We start from the raw sequence: 9,536 nt of genomic DNA, 5'->3' as shown, positions 1-9,536 counted from the left end.
TGCAGATTTGCAAGGCGAGCAGCATGCAACAGATAGATAGGCGCAAAATGCAAAGAAAAAACCCTTTTGGTTTCTATTGGCCTCTGTGTCAGGATTTGCATTCCCAACATTTTACAGGACTTGGCCGTTTTTAGGTTGAATTAACAGCCTTCTCTGCAGCTTAAGTTCTGTCACCAGTGAATGATAAGCAAAGGTGCCTTTGAATACTGCATAATAATTTTATAATATGGTCCCAGGAAAAACCGTATTTGGCCTGGATTCTCCATTTTAGTGCATCTCTTCAGGTATCAGCAGGTTCATGGTGGCATAAAACATTTTAAGGATATTCAAAAATAGGCCTCACAGGTTTTTTTATTTCTATTTTCTATTATGAAGGACCAGTGCTGTATTTGGGGATGTGTACTCTTTCTCTATAATGGGGTTTGATTAGGAAAACAGCCTATTTTCTGTATTGCTGAGTGCTAAAGCGGTGTCCTTAAGGAGTCACAGTGCTGGTAATAAACTATTCTTCCACATTAAAAGATGCAAATTTATTTTAGGATAATTTTTGGGTGGCTAATTTAGGAGCGAAGAAAGAGAAAACTGAAGTTGAATAGTAGGATCATTTCTTGATTACAAGGCGTTAGAGTCTGGAGTAGGGTTGAAAAGAAACTCCTATCATTTGGGGATTTAAATATACACCCAGTTTATTGTACTCACAGTTGCTCATCTAAGTTTCTTAAAATCCTTGCAGTATTTTTATTTAATATAAATTTTAAAATATGTCAAGAACAAGAATAACGCAATTAGTAGTCTCATGGGGACTTCATTCTCATTTTCAGTGTTTCCTCAGCAGGTGGCAATAGAGGTTTGTTACGTGTAGGTACAAGCAAGCACAGTATTTGGTTTTGGTTTTTTTCCTGTTCTCCTTATTTTTTCTCCATCACTGTTTCAAAAATAAAACATACCTGGTACCCATAAATAAGGTCAGAGCAGTCTTCTTTTACTTCACACTACCCTCCAGACAGCATAAATTGTGATGAGATCCTATTTTATCAGGTATTGTAAACATACAGGGCAAAATAACCCTGCTTAGAAGTGGTTTTGATCTAGGTGGATAAGTTTTATCTTCATTTTATATACGAGGATATGTGATGTATTTTGCAAACTACAGAACTGTCAGTTGAAAAAGAGCATGACTGAGAGGATCAGCAACAAGTTTGTCATAACATCGTGGTGCCAAACAAAATCGAGCCTTCCAAGGTACTGGTGCGCTGTGCTTGAGCTGAATTTGATTTAATTGAAGTATTGGATTTGTTGAAGAAAAAGGAACTTTTTCCTGCAGCTGATGCTGCAGTGGCATCTTTATTATTTCAAAGTTCTCCTGATGAGAATCTCTTTCTATAATTAGACAGCGCACTAGCACTTTAATTCTATGACTTCATGTAAAGGATTACTATAAGCTGTTACCTGCTACTACATCGGATTTTTCTCACTCTGCGGAGTTCTTGGCTGCCTCCCCACACCAGCAATTCAGGCCATGGTTGTAAAGTGAGCACCCCTGCTCCTATTCGGGCACCTGAAATTGTGAATTTTCATTCACAAACCCAGTGACATTGTGTTTAGCATCTTCCCCGGACTTGAATTTTGGCGCTGTACCTCCCCGCCTGAGGAAGCCTTGAACACAGGCAGGAATTTCTGCTGCATTTTCCCTCCGTGCTCAGGAGGTGGCAGTTGAGGATGGGTTTTCAGCAGCACCAGCCCACGGGCTACAACACCCCTGGGCAGCTGCAGCAGCCCGTCAAAGGGCATGTCCACCCAGAAATCACATTGACCCTATGAACATAGGAAAACTGATCCACACCTACAGTGGGCTTCTGCATCTCACAAACTTGTACCACAAGGTACAGGGCTCGCCCAGGGCATTTTACACAGTGTACACTTGGCACTCACCAGCTGTGCGGTGAGCAGGCAGGACGACTGCCCAGCATGCGTGCTGTGGTCTTTCTGTGAGCTGCTGTTGAGCCATCTGCAGCTCCAGGGCTGCCAGGTCATCAGCAGCACGCCTGGATCTGCTGCTACTGCTCCAGTCAACCAGAGTGGATAAATGTATAAAAATCCCCAGGTTTTGTCTTGACACAATTTATAAGATGACAAAGAGAACATGCCCAGAGAGATAAAGGATGCTCCCACTGTGAAGTACAGAAATACTGCTATCCCCATCTTAGCAGAGAGGGAACGAGACTCAGTAAGCCAGAGTGACTGGCTGATAGTCACACAACAAGCTTGGGGTGGAGACTGGGCTCACAACCAGATAAATCTGGCCGTGCATAGTGGCCTTGGCCATTGAACATGAGGCAAAACCTCCTCCGAAGCTCTCTGGTCCAAGGACAACAACATGGGGGCAGGGTCTGTCTGTATAATGAGAATAAACAGTGCAGCATTGGAGTGGTTCAAAATGTTCACTTGCACTCAGCAACTCCTCTCACCTGAGAGCAGGGCTGTGGAGGAGAAGTATTGCTGCAATGAAGCACCTCTGACAAGTAATTGTGAGTTAGGGTACACACTCAAACCCCCCATTACCACAAGAGATAACAGCCACAAACTTGAACGTAGGAAGTTCCACCTAAACATGAGGAAGAACTTCTTCGCTTTGAGGGTGGCAGAGCACTGGGACAGGCTGCCCAGAGAGGTGGTGGAGTCTCCGTCTCTGGAGACATTCAAAACCTGCCTGGACGTGTTCTTGTGCAACCTGCTCTAGGTGACCCTGACCTCCAGAGGTCCCTTCCAACCCTACCATTCTGTGATTCTGTGGTTCCTGCACTGGCTGCCTGTCTTTTCCTGAAAGCACCTGGAACATTTTGGGGCTTTCTCAATAGATCTAGCGTTAGAGGAGGTCTTTCTCCATGTTAATTCATATTATCAGATGTCTGTACAGAAAAAATGCCCTTAAACAATCCCCAAGACATTTCCTTGATGCTCAGAAGGCAGGATGCTGCATTGCCTGCCTGTTTGACACATACCAAATGTGGAGAATACAATGATTTTAAAGGACCTCTGTGCCTTTTTCAGGCCAGAATGACACAAAATACCAAAACTTTGAGGCTAAAAGTCTGGGAGAGTCAGTGGAAATGGTCAATGCGGCTTTGGCCACTGAGATTGTAAAAGGCTGCATCACAAGACTGACTATGAATTGTTGTGCCTCGTGCTACATTTGCTACCCTCCTTTTCCTTTTCCTGCCCATCCAGCTTCTCTCTCTTATTTCATCCACTTTTCAGGATGTGTGTGTGATAAGCTCTCTTGGGCGAGCGGTCTTACAAGTTTCTAGAGTGCCCAGCACAAAATAAACCCAGGAGGTTGGCCAGTGCATCATGCCTAAAGTAAGCACAGCTAATAATTGTTTTGTTTTAATGAATGATATTGCAATTAACGTTATGCAATGAAAAGAAGACCTTCTAACAGCGTCAGTGCTTTTCCATGCACTGAAGACAGCAAACTTAGAAGGTAAAAAGGCCAAAATCCAACATGCCTGCAGATTTCCACAGGTCATGCCAGAGAAATAACTGGTCTTTGTCCTGTTCTTACCTGCTGCTTTTTGGTTCAGACTCTGGTCGTGCTTTCACTGGGGTGGATAGAGAACCACTCCATTAAGAGCAAAGTGTGTATGACTAAGGTAAGTGGTGGAAAAGTCTGGCCTGCTGCTTGGGAAGTAACTGCTATCATATGTCCTCAACAAACATTTTAGCTAATGTCTGTTACCTCACTGTAGTGAAGCAAACCAGGGGTGATGTCCTCTCCTACAGATCAAAGTCAGTGGGAATTCCCTTTGAGCAAAAGTAGCAGCTGTTACCTGTGAGAGGCCGAGGGATCATGTTTACCTGGAATTTCCCAAAACCGATAGCTGCTGGCAGGTATTTGTCAGTATGCGGCAGTCTGGCGTGCAGAAAATGAACATGTTATGTATATTAGTGAGTGCTTTAACTTGAACACTGCTGGGAGGAAAGTGGAGAAATCCTGGTCAGTGATGCCCCAGGATCTTTGCAGATGAGCACATGGCAAATGAGAATCACATCAATACCAGGAAACAGGGACATCCTACATGTTAAATACAGAATTAATTCCCACAGCATGTTGTGGCTGCCGAAGTATAGCTGGCTTCAGAAAGATTAAACCATCACATCCGAAAGAATATGATGAACAGAGTGGTCTGGGTACAGCTTATGCCTCTGGAAGTCTCTATCACACCGATGGCCAGCAGCTGAAAGTGCTTACCAGGGAAAGGAACACCCTAGAAAAATGGCTCACTTCCTATCCTCCTCCTCAGCCATCTACTGCTGGCCACCCCTGCAGACAGCACACCGGACCGACTCACTGTGCTGGCCCCAGACAGATCTTCTCATGCAATATTTTATCCCCAAAAATCCCAAGAAAATATCCCCAGAATTAAGATGAAGTTTATATAATTTGCCTATATCTTGCATCTCTCATTTAGAAAAGATCACGACATAGGCTTCTTACACATTGCAAATAAATATGTCAGAAAACCATGCAAAACGTGCAGCTATTGCAGATACAATCACTGTGCCTGCTGGCACCTCCCAGCTTCATTACATCCCAGCTTCCAACTGACACCTGGAGGACAGTTTTCAAATACGCTTTTGGGACCTGCCTAGCTCACCCAGCACATGAAATCTCCATCATAGCTATTTAAAATATCCGGTGGAACTATGTACCCCAAAGAAAATACCTGAGATAAGTCATACGGAAAGAAACATTTCTCCCCTACCTTACTACAGAATTGAAATGCACATCCCTAATTGAGAATAAAACATAGCCCCCTGTTTCTCTGTGTAAAGACACTTCCTTCAGCCAGTACTTAGTTACAAACATCATGACTGCTCTCCATATATTCTTTTAAGTGGCATTGGTTGAGTATACAAGGTACCGTTTGTGATCAGGGCCAGAAATAAGAATATTTTTTTAAATATTGGTTTAAAAGAATATTTCTATAAGTGGATACTAAAATTTTACCTCCCTAAGTGTGACATTACTTGATTTTACAGCTTTCGATGTGAAATTTGCCCTGGGAAGAAGTTCTGAGTAAAGCTAGGCATTGCACAAGTTTCAATCTAAAACCATCCCTCACCAAGCAAGGGGAGCCCCCGTGAGCCTACAAAGATTTCAACGTGTGCAAGTGCCGTGGGTCTGCTCTCAGGTTTAAAGTTAGATTTGTACCTTAGTACTTTGCAGGGCCTGGGTGACTTGCGTATGTGACAGGCACAAGCACAGGCAATGGCAGATGCGCCCCAACTCTGTTCATTGATATGTTTCTGATCATCTTCATATATATCTTAGATACTCACGATGACGTTTTTGCCCCTCCAATTTTCCCCCAGTTCCTCCATATATTTTTCCACTGAGGTTTTCCAACAGCTTCTTCCTAGATAGGCTAGCCAGGCTTTTCCATGTTTTATATTCTGTAGGGCTAAATTGTATCAGAAGTTTTCTGTATCAAACCTTAAGAAAAAAATGCAGAAACAAAAAAAAAACCAACCCAAAATCCAGCACTTGTGAATTCGTTCTGTCATTATAATACTAGTTGATCATAGAGTAAACAAGCCTTCATCTTAACAAACAGCACTAGTTATATTGCTACATAATATATTAAGCATAAACCACAAATAAATAATATAATTTTGATGAATAAAGAGAATAGCTATTCTTTCCAGCATCAAGTATCGGCAGGTGTGTTTGTCAGTCTCTGTCTGGTGTGAGACCACATGCCAGAAGTTGTCTGGGAATATTTACACTTACATACATATTCTATTTTTCATTATATGGGCACTGTAAACATCTCAAAATCGGTTTCCGCAGACCCCTGTCAAAGTTTAGTAGTCCAATTTCGTGTTACTCGAGACACAATGATTCAGCAGTAATGGCACAAAAAGCTTTTTTTGCATACACAAAAATCAGTTTTTGCCGCTGCCAGGCTAAACAAACTGTGGCCTCTTTCCAGAAAAAATAGAAAGGAACTCCTTATGTGAACTCAAGATGTTGTTGTAAGTTTATCTTAATGAGGTGGTTACAGTCTTCAGCATTCATTTTTTAATTATTTGGAGGAATCCTCTCAGACCCAGTGAAATGGCATAGTAGGATATTAATCTGGGCTAGAAAAATCCAATTATCAGAAACAAGCAGGCAGCTTTTCTAAACAACATCCATTACATTCTGCAGGATCCCAGTTTTAATTAAAACAAACAAAGCTCTGGTGTTCTGGCTACAAAGAATGACTCCAACCTTTCCAGTCCGGTTCAGGCTCAGCTGCCAGTTCTGTCTTCCTTTGGCTTTATCTATATTCAAAGTCATACCAATTTAACTCCCAAGCAGTTTTTAATCACAATTAATGAAATAGATGCTAACCACTGCAGAAATGCACTTAATTTGATTTAAATAAGGTCTATATCAGCCTAGTTAATTGAGTTTATTGCCACCTTCAACTGGTATATATAATATTTAAAACTGAATAAAGAGCGTCTTCAGATTATATGACTAAATTTAAATTATACAGCCAACCAGCATAATTTTGAAGGTAAATGTTACCTATGTTAGGGAAACACAGTTTTGGGAGAGGGCTTCGGCAGCCACAGTCCCCACGGAAAGACCCAAAGGAAAACTCAAAAAATCACCAGCTTGGGACTGGGGAACGTCAGGGCACAGGTTTGCAGTGGGAGCCGTTCCTTGCACTGTGAAACCAGAGTTGGACAGGAATTTAATGTGCTGGTAATGTACGCAGGATGACATTTCAGTGCATAACAAATAAATGAGCTGCGTTCTGGATTAGAAATACTGGATTCAATATTAAATGAAACCAGCGTGCCATGATGGAATAGCTGCAAGGACGGTTGTTTTAAAAAGATGACAGGCACTTCTGTTTTATAAACCAGAAATAAAAATGAAGACATGTGCACATCCAATCATACCTGGCCCTAGGAAGATGTGGTCCCTACCCAAAGGAGCAGGAGTTTGAAATAAACAGATTGCATAGGGCAAAACTCAGTGATTCATAAAAGAATAGCTCTTAAGTGACGAACTGGCCCTACCAGTGACATGATATTGGCAGGATATTCCGATGGATACCACCTTCTGCTAAAATAGCAAAATAATTTCCTTGTCCCAGAAACAAGCAAATTTCATGTTTTTAGATCTTACACTAAATGGCTTGTTCTCTCACAACATGTTGATAATGTATCATCCAACTCAGCTAAACAGATCCAGCCACAAGCGAAGAGAAACCTTTTTAGTAAGGATGTCTATTTAAAAAGAACTTCAATGCCGTGGGTCGTGAAAACCTATTCTGTTTTTAAAGGAAATTATAATCTGATATTATTAATAAGCTTTTTGCCCTTGCTTGTTCAACCACAAAGCAATCCCAAATGTTTTTGCCTGTACTTGGAATTTCCCCTTTATCAGCAACTCTGCCCAATCCTTTAAATACCCCATTGTCATTGTAGCCAAGACACTATTTGTTATTTTAAGGATCCAGCAGAGAGGACAAAAATGCTATGTTAAAACAGCAGATAATTGTGGTGAAAGAAGCTACACAAATGAAGAGCAAAGGAGTTTCATTTAACGAATTCAGTGTGTCCAGAGACTGCACCACCCCTGAGAGTGGGTAGCAGTACTACACCTCCGTATCCCAGGTCACAGATGAAGCAGCTCCCGTTTTATTTTGGGGCTCTGATCACCTGATTACCCAGATCGCACGTGCTTTCATTTGCTGCTGGGCTTCAGACTAGGACAAAACAGCCAGTTCCATTGGTGACAAAGCTCAAACATTTTTCTCTGGAGACCAGTAGCAATGCATTTTTGTTAGCTAACTGATTAGTTAGCTAGATAACCATATTATTTAGTAGCAGCTAAAATATATCCTTCAAACATGCCTCTCACCAGGCTGAAAAGATCCCATCGCTTCCTATGTCCCTCACCCCATGCCAAGAGGAGGGTGGCCCGAGGTCTACTTCCCAAGATGGGGCACAGATTTACAGGACCCCTAATTCCTCCACAGTAACTGAAAGCCGTATTTACCATTCCTCTTTCTTGGCAGAATTAAACTTTGACTTGATTGGGAAGTGTAAATGTTACGGGTGAGATCTGAGCTGGTGTCAGCTGGAATAGCCCCTCTGAAGACAGGGAAGCTCTGCTGGTGTACATCAGCTGAGCGTCTAACCAAGCTTCCATGGTAGGGGATGTCCCTGCAGGTTCATAGTATCCCCAGCTGGAGAAGAGAAATCTTGTTTTGTCCTTTATTTTCTTTCTCCTTTTCTCCTTTTCCTTTCCTTCCTTCCTCCCTCCCTCCCTCCCTTCTTTCTTTCTTTCTTTGTCTCTCTCTCTTTCTCTTCCTTTCTTCCTTTCCTTTCCTTTCCTTTCCTTTCCTTTCCTTTCCTTTCCTTTCCTTTCCTTTCCTTTCCTTTCCTTTCCTTTCCTTTCCTTTCCTTTCCTTTCCTTTCCTTTCCTTTCCTTTCCTTTCCTTTCCTTTCCTTTCCTTTCCTTTCCTTTCCTTTCCTTTCCTTTCCTTTCCTTCCTTCCTTTCCTTTCCCTTCCTTCCTTCCTTCCTTCCTTCCTTCCTTCCTTCCTTCCTTCCTTCCTTCCTTCCTTCCTTCCTTCCTTCTTCCTTCCTTCCTCCGTTTTTCTCTTTCTTTCTCCCTACACAACTGCTCATTTGGGTGGTTTTTGACTTCTGCAAAGGCAGTGCAGGAATTACCATTGCAAATCAGAAGAGCGGTCTATTAAGTCCACTCCCTTTTCCCAACAGCTGTCGATACCAGGTGTTTCAGAAGACAGTGTCGGAGCTCGGCAGTTCCCACCACGCTGGAGGGCACTCAGTTGTGAATGCAGTGAAGTGAGAGGACACAGACCTCTTATACACAGACAGATTATTTCAGCTCTCTGTAATACTTATTTTTGTTGTGCGAGTACCTGATTTGATCTTGTATTTTATTAATTCTCTCTGTAAATTCTATTTTTAGTGTTCTTTACCAAACTAAGACACATTTGAGTATTTCCTACACATATGCACTGTGAAAGTAATGATCAAATGAATATTTTTAAATGCCTTCATGTCATTACGCTGAACTGATCTCTAAACCACACTTGGCTGTATGTATCTGTAGTATTTTGCCTTGCATACACCTCCTCTTCAAATCCTAAGTACTATTGTCATCTCTACTTTTATTTCAGATTAAAAGCTCTTAATTTCCCTTAGTATTTTCATGATTCTTTTTTTCCATCTGTCTTACGTTCTAATTGAGATTCTCATTATTCAACTCCCTACGCCCAGTCCTGTTTCTTGATTTTTCCTAGTTCTATTTTTGAAAAGTCCTGAAAAAAAGTCTCTGAAATATCTAATTACATAAAAGTGGGGATAATGCAGAGACTATTACACTCTGGCGTGATTTACCTAGCTTGGAGAAGTTAGCCTTTTCTGAGAATACACTTTGAAGCGGCTAAGTTTCATGGGAAAATTGAAAGAACTTAATTACACTGAAGTACAATGTAC

Source organism: Rissa tridactyla, chromosome 3, assembly GCF_028500815.1.
Source record: "Rissa tridactyla isolate bRisTri1 chromosome 3, bRisTri1.patW.cur.20221130, whole genome shotgun sequence".
Lineage (NCBI taxonomy): Eukaryota > Metazoa > Chordata > Aves > Charadriiformes > Laridae > Rissa > Rissa tridactyla.
The sequence above is the reverse complement of the archived record's forward strand: the minus strand, read 5'-3'. Positions refer to the sequence as shown.